General features: G+C 38.9%; 1 pseudogene; it reads right to left on the bottom strand.

Annotated features, from left to right (window-relative positions):
* Nucleotides 1-8,265: 8,265 nt before the first annotated feature.
* LOC148154864 (uncharacterized) lies at nucleotides 8,266-11,741 on the bottom strand (annotated as a pseudogene).
* Between the last annotated feature and the right edge of the window lie 7,044 nt (nucleotides 11,742-18,785).

Below are 18,785 nucleotides of genomic sequence, written 5' to 3'. Positions count from 1 at the left end.
TCAGACCACTGGTACTGTGTGCTTGACTTGGTGCTTCACCATTTTTTTTCAATGAATATGAATAAATGTAGTTACATTTTAGCAGCTCAAGAAGATCATCAAGTTCAGGCTTCCACAAATTGAAGCACAATAGATTAATATACTTTAATCATCTAAGTTATTTCCTGATATTTATTGGTTGTATATCTGCCAAGAACATGAGCTTCATCTCAAATGTATCAGAAAATTACAGACTAAATTATTTACTTTTCCATAATTGTGATTTTTCTTTTTTTCTGAAAACTTCTGAATGTATGAACATCAGCCTAAAAGCATAAAACAAAGAAGTAACTTTTGTTGTAGCATGAAGTTTTATCCATAACATGACCTTCATCTTATGTTTCCTTTTTCATCACATTTTCTTTCTCCACACTCCACCATTTATTGAGCAAAGGCTATTATAATTTTAGCTGTATATTATAATTTGAAATGCCCTAATTAAACCATGGTGTTTCATCTTTTTAATCGAATGCTACTGATTGAATTTGAGTGACAGTAACTACCATTGTCTGTAAAACCCTGGGGAAGTTTTCTATTAGGCATTTTCAGCCTTCATCCCCTTTATTATGGCTGTTTCAAGTCATTATTGCTTTTTCAGTTAATATACTTTGATCAAATGTAAAGTTATCCCATTATGTTCTGATGATATTGGATTCAAAACAAATTTTACCATCAGTGTGTTTGAGTGAAGTTGGTCCAGCACAGTGAATTTCTCTATGTCCAAACCAAACGGACAAAAATGTTGCTGTGCTCCCTTTAAAATGGTGGATTCCACCACTTTTTAACAATTGTTAGAGATTGTTTGGTATTATCATTTTGTTATTACTTTAGTTCATATTCAGTCTAATGTTAATCAATAGTTAATCAACATTCAGTTTATTGTGATTTTCAGTTTAAAGTGTTCTCTTCCTTATGTGTGTATAAGCTGACCTGGAGGCCCCATCTGCCTGTTCATCTTCATGTGAAACAGTTAACTGTGTGTTTCCCAGACCTTGAATTATGTTTCCACAGGTGCCTCCTTATCAACCGGAATACTCCCTACCTTAGAAACTGTCTGTGTGCAGTCGTATTTTGTCTCTGCTGTCTTCCTTACCTATCCTCCCTGTTTTTGCTTGATAATAAAAGACAAGCTGTAACCAAGGGTTTTTAGAACGCTCAGTGAACTGAACAGCAGTAACCATAAGAAAACCGTTGATCAGTGATCAGTGGCAAACTGGAAAAAATGGCTTTAATCTGAAAGGGAGCATAAAGATTGGACTCTAGAGTGATTGAAGTAGGTCATGTGATCTGATGAGTCCAGATTTGCCCCCTTCCAGAGTGACGGGCAAGCCGGATTTTAGCATGGGCTTACCGGGGTTGCAGCCCGGGGCTCCGGGTCTTCGGAGGCCCCGAAAGATGCTTTGTATTTTTGTGAATGAATAAGGTCAGAATGCCTTAATTTTATCACTGGGTAAGAGGATTTTGGCTGAAAAAATGTCTGATTTGTTCTGGCAAACGTACATCATGAATGCTTGATTATTATTGGTCCAAATTGGACGTTTCTTAACAGGCACGTGCAGAGAAGGTGGGGGAGGGTGCTTGAGCACTTGCCCCTTTTGCTCCTTACCCCCAAGTGCCCTTTTGATCAATTTTTTTTTTTTTTGGTATTATTTCCTAAGCCCTCTTCTGACACATAATAACATGTACTAAAATTATTTAGTTTTTTTGTTGGGGGATTTTTGTACAACATAATAAGCCGGTCACCTTGTTACCTTTGACCTTTTCCCCGTAACGCATGACGCAATTGCCTCTCACGCAGTGAGATAAGTCGGCTAACTGGAGCTCAACGCAGCGAACGTTCCAGATTACAGAACAGTTTTTGGTAAATAAAGTGGAGTAGACTTGCTACTTGTCAGATGACGGAAAACGTTGAAGTATCGTTTCTGCTTCAGCGGTTTAAGCAGAGAGGTAATGAAATACAACAGAACTGACAGGCCTCTAGTCTTCCTTTCTCTGAAGAACTACTGAGCGGGAGGAGACAGCCAGGTGAGGAAAAACTGTTCTTATCCATCGATTCAGTATTTTTATCATACAGACATTGAGCTGCTGTTGTTGTGCTATTAGCTAGCTGCTAGCTAACGACTTTGCTAGCAAACTAAAAAGCTTCTTCCCTGTATCGTTAATAACAGCAGTCATTCTTCAATATTGCTTATGCAGTAGGGGCACATCGCCCGTGCACAGTGGCGAAAAAGTGTGTATGCAGCGCATGCAACGCATAGGGGCGCTGCACCAGAGGGGGTGTCAAAACCCCGTCTGGAGGGGGCGGCGCCCCGATGATGCCTTTGCATACACTTCACCGCGCCCTTACGCTCTTTATGACTGTAGCGACTTTATGTTTTCTATTCACCCTTACGTACCTTTCTTTTTTTGGGGGGAGGGGGCGATTTATGTTTTCGCATCCACCTGAATAATATGTAGTTGCACCACTGCCCGTGCAAAAACTGCGGTAAAGCTAGCCGGCTCTTCGAACAGCTGGCCCGTACAAGATATTCACGTGCGCGACAGCTCAAGACATTATGGTAACCTATGTATTTGAGGAAAATACATAGGTTAGGTAAATGTATCTTGAAGGAGAATAGCACTTAAATAAAAGTCCAACAAGGATATTCATTTAGAATTAAAAATAACTCACCTGAATTACCATGATATATATAATGTATGTAATAAAAGTGTCATTAATCAAGGGGAAAAACCTAAATCCTGACTTTAAGTAAGTTTAGGATTTGGTTCGCAGAGTATGAGGTTACATTTTTTTCTCCAATATTCAATAATAAAAAATAAAAAAAACTAACCTCAGTTAAGTAAAATAAAATTGTAATCAAAACTTTTGGAATTGTAATGATTCCCTTTTTTAAAACAAAAAGTTTAGTTTAAAAAACTTTTTTTTAAATTAACTAATTTTTGTCTCGTGAACTTAAAAAGTTATTTGCCAAACATAAACTTTTATTTGCACACATCAGAAATCTTTTGTTGTGATTATGGGTCCTGCCCATGATGTCATGTGAGAATCACAAGCAAAACTTTGAGTCAAACAAAAACTTAGAATATCAAGAAAAGATTTCTGACATGCACAAATAAGTTTGTTTTGCAAATAATTTTTTCACTTCATGAGACAAAAAATTGTGATTTTAATTAAAAAAAAAGTTTTTTAAGCTAAACTCAGTAGACTTTTCTTATGGTTACATACATTAACAATTCAAATTTTGCTTTTTTTTTTTCTTTTTTCTCTGCAGTTCCACATTAAAGTTTGATGCAGCTCTGCTTTCCTGAATGGACCATCTTCATCTCCACTGCAGTAGCAAACAGGCAGCTCTTTTTTTATAGATTACAGTCCACTAAAAGGTTGCATTGTGCCCTTTTTATATTTTAAATAGTGTAATTCTGTAAAGACAAAATATGTCTGGTGGTCTAGCTCCGATTTGCATATCTTGCTAAATTGCGGGTTTGAATATTGCAATACTTTACTATAACAAAATAGACCTGCAGAAAGAAATTACTAATAAAATATCTCACATATGCATAGTTGTATGCTCTATATAGAGATTTTCCTTAGCTTTGATTGTATATTTTATCACTTCCACCTCTTCTTGGAGTCAATAAAGAGCTCGTTACTGCTGGTGTTTAGTCAGATTTAATGAACTCTTCTTATAAGTTTGTGTCTCTGACACAACACCACCGTCAAACTAAAAATACAACATAAATGTAAATGAGACGGTGTCACGAATACAATGACATAAATAAATGATACAAGACATATAAACATACCTCGCTGGCTGACCGTTCTTTTGAGGTAGAAATGAGCAAAAAAAAGAATTCTTAAACTTAAATTAGTTTCAACAACTAATTAATATCTTGCCTTCATAGCATGTGCTTCTTTCCTTTTTGTCCCAGCGAACATTCTGGATTATACTTCCAACTTTAGCTTTTCAAAATAAAAGTCACAATAACAAAAAATGTGCCTAATACAAAATAAAACATACAAACTAAAACTATGGCAGTAAAACTCCCACCAAATCACTATCCTGTGGTGATTTCACTTCAAACATATAACATTACAATAGAAATATATTTACATTTTAGCATTTACTCTGCTTCCAGTAACAACACAGTTTTATGAACTGGTCTATCAAGATACACTGGCTTGACAGTCCTTTTTCCATCCTTATCCAAGGTCGAGTCACTTAGCAACAGCTTCACCTTCCTGATCCTTCCATCTGCGCTTGGATATACCTCTGTTACTCTTGCCAGTTTCCACTTGTTCCTTGGAGAATTGTCCTCTTGAAGAATAACAACATCATTTACCTTTGCATTCCTTTTGTTCCTTTGCCAGATTTGTCTCTGTTGAAGATTAAGAAGATATTGTTTCTTCCACCTTGTCCAGAATTCATTGGCTAAAAACTGAACTTGGCGCCATCTCTTTCTCAGGTACAAATCCTGGCTCACAAATTCACCAGGAGGGGGCAGAATAACACTGGACTTCATCATGAGAATATGATTTGGCGTAAGAGGCTCTGAACTTGGATCACTTAGGTTTTCTACTGTTAACGGCCTGCTATTCACAATAGCCATCACTTCATACAGAAACGTTCTGAGGGAAGAAGTATCAAGTCTCTTAGAAGTTTTATCCAGAATAGCAGTTAAAACGCTTCTAATGGTCCTAATCTGCCTCTCCCAAACACCTCCCATATGGCTTGAGGATGGGGTGTTCAGAACAAACTCACATCCATATTGTTTCAACTGTTCTTTGTCACAGTCCTTCAGTGCATTCAAAAACTCTCCTTTAGCACCAACAAAATTAGTCCCTTGGTCACACCTGATTTGTCTTACATGTCCACGAATAGAAATAAAACAACGCAATGCATTAATAAAAGCATCAGTAGTAAGGTCATCTAACATTTCAATATGTATTGCCCTGGAACACATACATGTAAACAAAAGACCATACTTTTTGAGTTCTTTTCTACCTTCTTTTACATAAAAAGGTCCAAAACAGTCAACACCACAGTAAGAGAATGGGGGTGTTGTTTCCATTCTGTCCTCTGGTAGATCTGACATTTGTTGATCTTGGGTATGCCTCCTGTACTTTCTGCAGGTTGTGCACTTGTAGATGTGTGAAGCAACTGCACTGCTGCATCATGTGATCCACAGTCCATTGGAATGCAGCTCGTTGACAGTAATTCCTCTTCCTTGATGCTGTACCTTTTCATGGAAGTGTTTAATCAGTAAAGACGACACATGACTTGATTTGGGGATAATGGCAGGATGTTTGACGTGTGGGTGCAGACTTGCTCTTGTTAAACGTCCTCCCACCCTAAGAACTCCTTGCTCATCAACAAATGGGTTCAAGCTATACAGCCTGTGTCTTATCCTTGAGTTGAATGTCCTTTCCTTGGGTTAAGTCCTTGATTTCCTTGCTAAAGATGTTTTCTTGTGCAAGTTTTATTATGAACAGTTCTGCTTCTCGTCTGTCCTCAACACATGTGTTTCCACCTTTTGTTTGTGTATCTCCTTTAAAATCTTTTACAAATTTCCTTAGACGAAAAGGAAATTTTCGTCTATTCAGACTGGAGCTTTTCTCCAGTCTGAAAATTTGTTGAGACGATCAAGTACTGTTCTCTTTTCTTGTACTTCTGTTTTGAGCACATGTACTGTTTTCAGCTCTGGGTCATTCGAAATAACTTCAATAATCTTGTCAGTTTCAATGGGTAGTTCACTTTGCCACAAAAACTCTGGTCCTTTAAACCAGTCAGACTTTAGTAGCTGTTGGACACTTAGTCCTCTTGATGCGTGGTCTGCAGGATTATTCTCAGATGGTACATGATGCCACTGATGTGGGTCTGTGAGTGACTTTATTCTTTGAATCCTATTTGCCACAAACACATGAAATCTTTTGGCATCATTATTCACATATCCTAACACCACTTTGGAATCTGTCCAGAAATGTTCTTGAAGATTGCTGATCTCCAGTTCACTTTTCAGCATTACACTTGTTTTTGCTGCAACTAATGCAGCTGTCAACTCAAGTCTAGGGACAGTCATGACTTTGGTTGGGGCAACACGTGCCTTTCCCATGACTAGTGCACAATGAATATCCCCTTTGGATGTGACTGTTCTTAAATAGCTACATTGTCCATAGCCTGTCATACTAGCATCTGAAAAATGATGTAAATCACACTGTGTGATGTCCGAGTTTTCAGGTAGCATGCATCGTTGGATTCTCACCTTTGACAAATTTTGAAGATCTAGAAGCCAGGATTCCCACTCTCTGTGGAGCTGATCCGTAAGAGGCTCGTCCCATCCGACCTTTTCCTGACATAACTGTTGCAGGATTTGTTTTCCTTTTAGGATGAAGGGTGCCACAAATCCCAGTGGATCATACACTGATGCTACTGTGCACAGGATTCCTCTTCTTGTCATTGGGTGCTCTTTGACTGTTATTCTGAACTGAAACTCATCAGAAGAAATGCACCACTGAACTCCAAGTGCTCTTTCCATCAGTGGCTCTCCAAGTGCTAGATCCAAATCTTTAATACTGTCAGCACACTCCTCTCTGGGAAGTGACTTTAACACATTGTCACTGTTTGATACAAACTTGTGTAATCTTAGTTTACCTGTGTTACACAGCTCTCTTGCTTCTTTGACTAGTTTTATTGCTTCTGCTTCTGATGTAACACTTACAAGTCCATCATCTACATAAAAGTTTCTTTGAATGAACTTCACTGTGTTTGGAGAGAACTTTCCCTCACCTTGTGCAGCTAGATGTTTTAAACCAAAATTGGCACAACCAGGTGAAGAAGCTGCACCAAACAGGTGAACCTTCATGCGAAAGACTGAGGGGGGAACACTTAGATCACCATGCTCCCACCATAGGAAGCGTAAATAATCCTGGTCTTGGGGTGTTACATGGAACTGGTGAAACATACGCTCCACGTCGCACATTAGAGCCACTGAGCCCTTCCTGAACCTACAGAGTACTCCCACCAAAGTGTTTGTGAGGTCCGGCCCTGTAAGCAGGTGTTCATTCAGTGAAGTGTCTTGATATTGTGCAGAGCAGTCAAAGACTACACGGATTTTGCTGGGCTTTTGAGGGTGGTATACCCCATGGTGGGGAATATACCAGGCAGGGGTATTACAGAGTTCCTTCTCCGGTACCTTCTCTGCATCACCGCGTGCAATAATGTCCTCCATGAACTTTACATAGTCTGAGTAGTACTTTTGGTCCCTTATGAATCTGCGTTTGAGACTGCTTAAGCGTAGCATTGCACTCGACATGTTATTGGGAAGATTTGGTCTGTCACTTTTGAAAGGCAAGGGCATTTCATAATGTCCATCTTGCTTTTGTTTGATTCCTTCTTTTAGCTTTCTTATGAAGCAGACATCTTCTTGTGAAATGCTCGTGTCTTCCACTGCTCTCTCAGTAAAATCTGATTCAAGAGCTTTGATTACTTCTGGACCTGTTACTTCTTTTATTTGTGTCTTGCAGATGTAATGAACTTTATTCTTTAGCTTTGTGGTTGGCTCAGTCTCTGGTATTACTTGCTTTACAGTGATGCGATGACTTACTCCAATTACATCGCTGCCTGCATTACATGAGTCACAGTAACTTATGATACTCCAGCCCAAATCTGTTTTCTGGGCATAAGGCTGGGTTTCTTCACCACATATGACTTCTCTGGGCATCAAGGCTTGTGTGCAGTTGTAGCCTAACAGGAGTCCTATCTCACAGTCCAATGGTGGAGCTATGTGTTCAGTGAGATGCTCCAAATGTGGCCATGACCTTGCCGTGTCTGGAGTAGGAATATGACTACGATTGGCAGCAACTTTAACAGTGAGTTTCTTTTCGGAAAATAATCCTCTAATTTGCAGAGCTTCAAGTTTTGTACATGGTACAGTTGTTTTCTTAGATGACATCGTAGATAATTTGAGTTTAACTTGGGTTTTAGCTGTGTCCAGATTGTTTGCTACTTCATTGAGAATAAAGGATGAATCACTCTGTGTGTCCAGCAGAGCGTAGGTAAGTATTTCTTTGCTTGGCTCACTTTGTGTGGATACTATTGCAGATGTCTGTGCGTTTCTACTTTCATGAGTCACTCTGTTGGATGTACTTTCGTTAACTGTGTCTTGTGACTGTGTTACCTGTTGCTGGGTTTCCATCCGTTCAGCTACTTCTTGTTCTTTAGGTTGCCCTTTCTTTGTCTCGTGTCTCTGTCTTTCTTCATGCAGACATGTGGGATGTTGTCTTGAGCATGTGTTGCATGTCATCCGATTGCTGCAGTTCTTGGAGAAATGACCACCATTTAAACAGCCAAAACATAGTTTTTCATCTTGAATGAACTTGACTCTCTCACTAACTGGTTTCTCAGTGAACTTACGACATTTGTGTAAGCTGTGTCCTGCTCTTTTACAAAACACACAAAAGATCATGGTTCTTTCCATAGAGTTAGTTGTGAATATTTTCGCTGTATCTTGCTTCTTATGAATGGGTGTAAGTTGAGGTTTTATCTTTGGTTTGTCAAAGTCGCTTTGTCTTATAGCTTGATATGATGTAATGGGATTACATGCAATACTTGCCTCCATCGACAGGAATGTTACAAAGTAACTGAAACGTGGGAACTGTCTGTGCTCTAGCTGGTACTCTGTAGCCTTCCGGTTCCATCTGTTACTTAACCAGTCTGGCAGTTTAGCAGCAAGTCTTTGATTCTCTATTCCATCATTGAGGACGTTCAGATCATCATTGGTAGCCATTGCAGATTGGCAGCTTTGTAAGAAATCCACAAACTTTCTTAACTCTGCACTGTCTTTACCTTGAAGCTTTGGCCATGTGTGCAACTTGTCCCTAAAGGCCTTGGCGATGACAAAAGGTTCTCCATAACGTTCATTGAGCATATTCCATGCTGCCATATAGGAATCTTCAGAGCCAATCAGAAAATAGCCATCTAAGGCTTCTTTAACACATCCACCTACATACTTCTGTAGAAAAAATATCTTTTCTGCAGTGGGAATGTTCTTTCTCTCTATTAGAGTCTGAAAAGATGCTTTCCAATGTTTAAACTTGAGTGGATCCCCACTAAATACTGAGGGCTCTGGAATCGGTAGTCTATTGGCTGACATAGCTTCTGCCAAAACCTTTACAAGCTCACCTGTGCTCTCGTGAACAACATTTAACTGTTGTGATGGTTGTGTGGGTTGATTAGCAGTGTTCTTGAACTCAGTTACCTGTATGTTTGCAGGATTCAGACTGATGCTTTCTTGCTTTACTGAAAAGTAGTCTTCTTCATAAACTTGTAATTTTGCCTTTGCTGCATTGAGTCCTTTCAGATTTTCCAGTCTTTCAATTTCCCTTTTTAAGTCCTCGACTGACTTTCTCCTTGCAGCACTTTCCTCTTGTTGTCTCTTTATCACAGCCGCCTTCTCTTTTTAACTTGCGTTCTGTTTCCTCTCTTTCCTCTAGATGGCGTTCTGACATCGCAACAGCTTCTTGTTCTGCGATTTGTCTTCTTCTTCTATGGTTTGCATTTTTTCTCTAAATTTCTCTTGTTCAGCCATTATCTTAAGCACAGCCTTTGTGGCTTCATACTCTGCCACAGCTTCTTGTCTTTTGGCAGAGGAGCCATTAGAGATAACTGAACTGGCTTTAAACGGACTATGAACTGAGACACTAGCCGAGCTAGAAGATGTAAATACAGAACTAGCATCAGGCCAAACAATCTCCTCCTTATTTGTTCCCTCAACATGGCATTGGATGTTTTGCAAAACTACCTTAGTCACTGATGTGCCTTTGTCTAACTTGGAACGCATATCATGAGGTGGTCCATCCATTGCTCTGTATTGCTCATAAATATCGTTAAGAGCAACTAGTTCTCTTTGCACAATGTCCATGTGACCTTCAAGAATGTCAACTGGATCTCCTTTAATAACAGATTTTTTAGCAACCTTGATTAATGCTTTCCATCTGTCATAAGTACTTTCAAAGTGACGTTGCAACCCTTGTAGTTTTTCTTTATGAAATTCTCTTCCTTTTTCTGTTAGCATGCGAGGTCTTTCACTTCTACGCAGCTCTTCTTGCCCAGGTTCCACTAAAGAGGTTTCATCTACTTGCTCTGCTTTGGCAGCTTGCTCTGTGTCATTTATTTCTGACATTTTGTTTTACTTGAACTGTTAACCTTTTACTCGGTGAAAATCTCTTTTTAACTTAAATTAATTATGAGCTTCGTTGCATTACTTCCCTTCTCGTTACCTTGTTGTGCTGTTGTTGTCAGGCTTCACACAGTTCCTTGCTGTTACTCCTTCCTTGTGTCACTTTCCAAACATGAACTTAAATGTCTGGCTTCTGGACGTCTTTATGAAGAAGCAGCCGATGAACGTGTGTCCGTTAACATTTGCAGCAGCTTGATCTTCGATGCAATGTCGCGCTGTAGCCACGAAGAGTCCGGGAATCATGCAGCTCCGAGTTCGACTATCACTTCCACCTCTTCTTGGAGTCAATAAAGAGCTCGTTACTGCTGGTGTTTAGTCAGATTTAATGAACTCTTCTTATAAGTTTGTGTCTCTGACACAACACCACCGTCGAACTAAAAATACAACATAAATGTAAATGAGACGGTGTCACGAATACAATGACATAAATAAATGATACAAGACATATAAACATACCTCGCTGGCTGACCGTTCTTTTGAGGTAGAAATGAGCAAAAAAAAAGAATTCTTAAACTTAAATTAGTTTCAACAACTAATTAATATCTTGCCTTCATAGCATGTGCTTCTTTCCTTTTTATCCCAGCGAACATTCTGGATTATACTTCCAACTTTAGCTTTTCAAAATAAAAGTCACAATAACAAAAAATGTGCCTAATACAAAATAAAACATACAAACTAAAACTATGGCAGTAAAATATTTCACAATTTAGTAATGTATCATTGTTTATTAAACTCTGAAAGCTGTGTGGCTTTGTTAATATTCTGTCCGAGAATGCAGTTAGATGTGCCCTTTTTTTTTTTTTTTGTTGAGCACCTGCCCCTTTGGTGGTCTCTGCATGGCCCTGGGAGACGCAGTTTGTGTTACTCCAATTTCTCTCAGTTTATGAGAAACTACAGAACAGGCAGCTCAGAGTCCCCAATGCACCACCTACTGGTGAAACACCGTTACTGCACCCATCATCTTTAACCCCTGTTAAATAAAATATCTTCTTATTATAACCCCATTAACATTTAAAGAAATGCATGCTCTTTTTTCACTTTTGTGGGCACACACCAGTGGGCATCACAAGAGGTTTTACTGATAGACCGGCCCACCAGGTCATGTATTTGTTCCATTGACACTTTGCCCTATGCCTGTTAGGAGATGGAACCCAAATAACAAATAAAAATGGGTAGGGCGGTAAAGTGGAGGGTCCAATGGTTCCCTGACCCCTCCTGTTAAGCTGCGCAAATCACTGCCAGTTCAGACTTGCGGGAATAATGCATTTAGTGCCCACAGATTCAATTTTTTTTTCATAGCACATGCTCACTGCGTGCTATTTTTACCCTTAGCAACAGTTGCCATGCTTCTGACAATGATGTCATCAGCATGACGTCAAATGATGTCTGCTTTTAAGAAAAACTGGAGATATAAATGTGGACGTACTCTCGGAGGTTAGGGTACATCCTTAAGAAAATGAAAAATATGTTGTTTATAAGATAATTTATCTTTTACGGTGCCAGTAATGCCCGAATTAATAGTAAATAATAAAGACGTTGTGGTATTCTCATTTAGTAATGTAATTAGATTAGTTGTGTTACCACACCCACGCCACTAAAGGCAGTCGCAAGCCCGAAAAGATGCGACTAAGGAGCAGATTTAGAAGTACACCACCGAAAGCTACAGAATTTGCTAAAAACTCTGAGCTGCGCTGAAGTAAATAAAAAAAAGAAGTTCAAATACATTCTGAGAGTGAAACTCCTTCCTAAAGGTGAAAATATATCACAGATTTCAAAAGAAAGTAAAAACGGAAGTATAGGAAATAGCGCCCCCTTCACTTCTGGATTGCAATGGTCCCATTTCCAAATAAGGTATGAGACTGACAGCGGTCCGTCCCGCCCCTTTCTGTTTGCTGCAGCGAGGTGGACTTGAATCATATGGCGAAGGGCCAAGTGTACAAATTATCTCTAGTGCGTCCTGTCCTGCCCTATGCAGCTAAAATCCAGTTTTGGCTCTCAGAGGGTAAATAATCTGACTGTCTGAACTTGATAAGGAAATAAACCTGGTGATTACAGAGAAAGATACAGTTGATAAAAATTGAAAGAGGGAGGGAGACAGATAAAGATAGAAATGAAGAAGGATAAATAAATAGAGGATGGATAGAGAACATTGTCAAATTTTTCTTCCTTAGGAAAGCTCTGTTGAATAGACATATTCAAGATGTTGAAGTATTTCTTTAATAACTACTAAGTATATTTTGTCTGTAGTAATGGGGTATATGCCAAGGACTTCCGTTTTAGCACTTCCGGATTTTTTAGCCACATAGAATGCTTCCGGTGCACAGGCAACAGTACGTTAACAGTGGCTCCTCAGTCGCTGCAGGACTATTAATGATGCCTATAAAATTATTCAGATGTCCTGAAACGTTCCAACAACAACAAAGGATTTAAGCTGGATGTGTCAAAACTTCATAATAACTTCGAAGGTAAGTTAATAAATCGTTTGTATTCACCATAATGCCTCATGTCTGACGTAGCTAACAGGGACAAGCTTACAAAGGTGCTATGTAAACGTTAAGTGTTTTGATTATCTGTGCAGTGTGGAATCTACATATCTATGCTTTATAGATAGATATAGATATATATCTATATAAACATATATAGATCTGTCTATATTGTGCCCAAGCTATCAGTCGAAGCTGAAGTTAGCTTCCGAATGTAGCATCTAATTCGGAAAATAGCTAAAGGGCGATTACACTTAATTTTTCACTATCTTGAGCTTTTTTAATGTGTTGTACTTTAAAAATTACAACACCTAGACATTTCAAACCTAACTGGATTATTCTGTACTAACAGCAGAATAAATAAAACATTTGTGAAACCTTCTGATTAATTTGTGAAATTTGTAAAATATCAATAAGATTTTAGAACGCCTTAGATCTGAATTATTAAACTGGCATTGTTATTTTAACTTCCCATTTTCTTTCTTTTTTAAATCTTTATTATAGTTGGAGTTGGACAGGAATTCTGTTTGATGGCTTCCTGGAGGGATGAATAGGCTGAGCTAATGTTGCCAACAACTTTTGTCCTGCTATTGATTTTTTTGCTTTTCTTTATATAGAAAGTATTTATATGAGTTGCTTTTCCATTTTGTTTACAGTATTTGCTCTATTTTTTATTTTTACCTTAATGCTTACCTGGTCAGTTGAGGTGGAAATGTACATCCTGTTGATTACTGACAAATGTCAGAACCACATGGACTGAGCTAGTTACGTCAGATCAATCTGAATCTTTATTTCTCATTAAAATATCTTCTTGTAATTTTAAGACATTGTTATAAAATTGCATCTTTATTCTGCTGTAACGATGACTGCATTTTTGCAATTAAAAAATATTGTATCCTGACCGTAATGCTCCTTTATACAACTCACAGAACAGATGATTGAAATAAAGGCACTTTTTGAAAATATTTCCTGTGATTTTATTATAGAAATTGAAGATGGGAGGAATCGATTAAAGTCTAATCTGATATGTAAAAAAAAATCTTGTAAGTCATATCATCCAGCCTTATTCAGTATATTAAATTATATGACTAACTACATATTGCTTAATATTCACATTTCTTTGCTGGTATTACCTAAAAGTGTTGCATTTTAATATCTCACTCCTGATCTACATGTAAATACTTGATATAACATAAACACAGAGAAAAGGGGAAAAAAGGTTTGTGAAATGTAGAGTATTACAAATGAAATTAAATTTTATTGTAGGTACAAACAGGATAGCAAAATGAACAGTGAATATATAATATACTTTCTAGCAGCTAATCAGAGATCAGACTTGTTTGCCTTTACTGGTGATGAAAACTTGTCACTCTGGAGGAGAGGAAGACCGGCTCAGCCCTGTCCAGGATGACTGCAGTGTCAGGGTAGCCAACAAAGTCTGCAGGCAGATTTTTGCATATCTGGTGCTCCAGTTTCAAGATCATAGTTTAACCAAGTACTGTAAAAAAAAAAAAAGTTAGTCCACGTTGTGATGATCCGTGGACTGATGGACGCCATCAGCAGGTCCAGGTGCTTGGATCCAATGGAAAGGTAATCAGCACAGCGATCATGGCTCAGAAACACGAGGTGTTGCGATGCAAACCTGAAAAATTAAAAACACACAAAAAAAACAATAAGCGTCCATATTTAGCTGAACAACGTAATCAAAACTAATAAATCCTCAGCTCTTTTTGAGAGTTTTGCTTGAAAATAAATTGACAATATCTCAGGAAATTAAACGTTTAAGTGAAATAGTTCTGGTATCACAAAGAAACTGCAAAAAATGTTTCAGAGGTGTAACAACACTGAAGCTACTGAGTAGAAGAGAAATTAAATATTTACTACATAGAAAATGCATATTAAAATCTGAATACTCTTGAAAGTGTGCAGCTGAAATTAATTTAAACTACTAGCAGGCAAAGCACAGTGTTCACCTGATATCTGTACCAACAGTAATACAAAAAATGATGCATACAAGAGGCATTAGTTTATAAAAGTCGAGGCAAACCTAAATTTACCATTCTAAAAACAAAAAGCAGCGGGAGGATGTAATTTCATAACTTCATTTTCTAAGCAGAATCTCAGAGAGAGAGAAAAAAAAGAGAAATTACATTGTGTAAAGCAAGAACAGTTTATAGCAGCCAAGTGGAAAAATTCACTCTAACGTGGATTATAATTATGAAACAGCAAAGGTAGATGTCATTTTCGGGATTCGTGAAATTTGTACCATTTATTCTGTGGGTTTTTCATGTGGATCGGTGCCACTTAAACGGCTGTAAAGCGAAGATTTTGGACCTTAATCTGACCGACTACCTGTGTGGTTTGGATCGGGCTGAAGCGTTGCTGCTCTCGGCTGTTCTTAAATTACCATTACCGTGCTCGGTATCGGAGGGGCTCGTCGCTACGACTTCATGTTAAATGTATTTTATATAATTGTCACATACAAAAAAAGCTAAGGAGTTGCCTAAAAATAATTTCATACTCCGTATAACACAAACGCATCAACACACGTATTGACTTACCTTGTGCCGAATCGCTGCCGCTGTTCTCAGCCTGTTCCCAGCAGTGAATTTCCTCCGGCATTATTTTCCTCCAACAACTTATTCCAGTGAACGAAGCGCGTTCAGCTTACTTTTAACCTCCTTCTTCCCATTTCTGACGCTGGATCTTCAATATCCTCAAGCTTTGAAATAGCAGGCAGCTACAAACCGTGTGTTAGCTGTAGTGGCTAAGTTTTGGCTACAGTCCGCTGTCGCCTTGATATCAGCAGGAAAATGAAAAAACTAAGCACCAGATGGTACCGGCTAATTACTGGACACAACGGCACACCACAAAACTCGATTGTTGTACGAGTAGCTCGCAGATATTTTAAGGTTTGCGTCTTTTTCATGGTACAGCTCTTGCAGCTTTGGCCAAAAACAATAGGAGCAAGCAGGACCCGGAACCAATTTATGTGGCATAAATTCAAACGGAAATACGTCACCACCTCTCGTGGCATATACCATAGACATAATAGACCCTTTTCACATGACGTCACACAACCTCCGTTTTGGCTCGAAGCTGTGTATCCTTAGTTCCAGTGTACATAGTAAGTAACGATAAAGTTGTCTATTTCATATATATATATATATATATGTAAAATGGACACATATATATCTATATATATCTGTATAGAGACATATATATAGAAAGAGAGATTTAGATATGTATATATCTGACAGCATATGTTGATCAGACAGAACACCGGAGCATGGAGTTTACACAGTCTCTAAAACATTTGCCTAAAATAAGATTTGAAGATAGATCACGATTTGCAAACCAATTTTCTCTGACAACAAAATCTAAATTAGACAAAGGCTAGAAATTCTTCACCGAACAATACCTGTTTGACTATGAAGGTAGGTATTTTTGTTTTGCGTAACCGTTAGCTTAGCATTAGTGAATTTTGTTAGGTAGCTAACTACGTGACATAACTGTTCCTTAACCAGAACTTTTTACTGTTTTTGAACTATAACGTTTTAGGCTCTAATCTTGATCAGATTCTTAAATTATAGACTGGAGTTGCCACTCATCCCATAAAATAGGGGTTTGTTTGTTATAAGCAGAGATGTCCGGTGCCGCCGCTGCTTTGTAATGCCTTCCTCTAATCGGACCACTTTTTCCGGTAACGAATAATCTAACGAGCTCGTATTTCAAATCCAGTAATCAGATTAAAGTTATTTTTATGTCCTTTATTTTCCATTAATATAGAATATTAACCTCTAAACGTTACATCACTGACAGGCGGCGGTGTATATGTTTCCTAACTGTGGCTAAAGCTGCTGCTAGCTGGTTTACTCATGATCGGAGGCTGGTTGGAGAATGGTAAATTGACAATGACTAATAACGGTTATCTAACACGTAAACACTGTTTTATAAAATACAGAAAGTGAACCTCTAAACGTTACAGCGCTGACAGAGAGTATATTTTTTCCTAAATGTGGCTAAAGCTGCTGCTAGGTGGTTTACTCTCCGATCGGAGGCTGTTTATTTTATACACAGTTAGAGAATGGTGATTTTACAATAATTAATAACAGCTATCTAACACTTAAATGCTGTTATTATTAAACTTACCTTTTATTATATCCTTAAGATTATGAGAATGCGGGAATTTTTCAGCTTGGTTCCCAAGGCAAAATCACACCGGAAGTAAAGATACCCAGTTTTGAGTTATGGCGGCCATTGTCTGACGTCACTGTGAAAAGGGTCTATATAAGCATAGACGCCTCATGGACCGCTCCGGCGCAGGAAATACGGCGGCCATCTTGGAGCGGTATACCCTCCTACTTTGCTCAATCAAAGCAGCAGAAGATGCCTCAGCACTGAGGGATATTGTTGTTCTGGTCGATGGATTATTGATGTGAGGGCTTCACAGACAACATTTCACAAGTAAGATGGACATATTATTGTGTATATATTGTGATTAGAATATTACTTTACTGTATTTATGTCCACCAGCGAGATACCAGCTAATATTAGCTACAGTGCTTGGTGTAATACGGGTTCAGCCCCGCTATGAAGGCTAACTGAGATTCCGTAAATCTAAAAAAATTAATTATTCTCTAACATTGACTTAGATTATCTGACACAAGGGCCTATATTAGAAAAGAAACAATATAGCACATATTATAAAACTTATATTATGTGTTATAACATTCACCGGCAAAGTTTACACAAGTGGTAAAGACTATTATTTATATTCTTTCACTCTGTCAAAAGTAAAATACATCCTAAATCTTCCGTTTTTGTTTTGAAAATTTCCTAAAGACACGATGTGAGGAAGAAGAGGGAGAAATCTATAAAGAGAGATGGATTCACTGCAGCACGGATGAATCTCACATCGGATTTTGGACTCGTCGGCTGAAAAACATATATATATATATATATATATATATATATATATATATATATATATATATATATATATATATATATAAATTCCCTTCTCACCCTCCGGGGGTGGTCTCTCTTTCATCCTCTGAGCTCGGGTCCTCTACCAGAGGTCTGGGAGCTTGAGGGTTCTGCGCAGTATCTTGGCTGTGCCTAGAACTGCACATTTCTGGACTGAGATGTCTGATGTTGTTCCTGGGATCTGTTTGAGCCACTGCTCCAGTTTGGGGGTGACTGCCCCGAGGGCCACGATGACCACAGGCACCACTGTGGTCTTCACCTTCCAGGCCTTCTCCAGTTCCTCTCTGAGGCCCTGGTATTTCTCCAGTTTCTCCTTTTTCCTGATGTTGTGGTCACTTGGTATTTCTACATCCACCACAACGGCTTTCCTCTGTTCTTTATCCACCACCACAATGTCCGGTTGGTTTGCCATTACCATCTTGTCTGCCTGGATCTGGAAGTCCCACAGGATCTTAGCTCGGTCATTCTCCACCACCTTTGGGGGTGTTCCCCACTTTGATCTCGGGGCTTCCAGTCCATATTCTGCACAGATGTTCCTGTACACTATGCCCGCCACTTGGTTATGTCGTTCCATGTACGCTTTCCCTGCCAGCATCTTGCACCCTGCTGTTATGTGCTGGACTGTCTCAGAGGCCTCCTTGCACAACCTACACCTTGGGTCTTGTCTGGTGTGGTAGATCTGAGCCTCTATTGCTCTGGTGTTTAGGGCCTGTTCCTGGGCGGCCAGGATGAGGGCCTCTTTGCTGTCCTTGAGTCCAGCTTTCTCCAGCCATTGGTAGGATTTCCTGATATCAGCCACTTCAGTTATTTGTCGGTGGTACATCCCATGTAGGGGCTTGTCCTCCCATGATGGTTCCTCCAGCACCTCGTCCTCTGTTCCCCATTGCCTGAGACATTCGCTGAGCACATCGTCCGTTGAGGCTTTGTCCTTGATGTATTTATGGATCTTGGATGTTTCATCCTGGACAGTGGCTCTCACACTCACTAGTCCTCTGCCTCCTTCCTTACGGCTTGTGTACAGTCTCAGGGTGCTGGATT

Source organism: Poecilia mexicana, unplaced genomic scaffold, assembly GCF_051168715.1.
Source record: "Poecilia mexicana isolate PSO_F unplaced genomic scaffold, ASM5116871v1 scaffold_17, whole genome shotgun sequence".
Lineage (NCBI taxonomy): Eukaryota > Metazoa > Chordata > Actinopteri > Cyprinodontiformes > Poeciliidae > Poecilia > Poecilia mexicana.
Note: the sequence above shows the minus strand (reverse complement) of the source record. Positions and strands in the feature narration are given on the sequence as shown.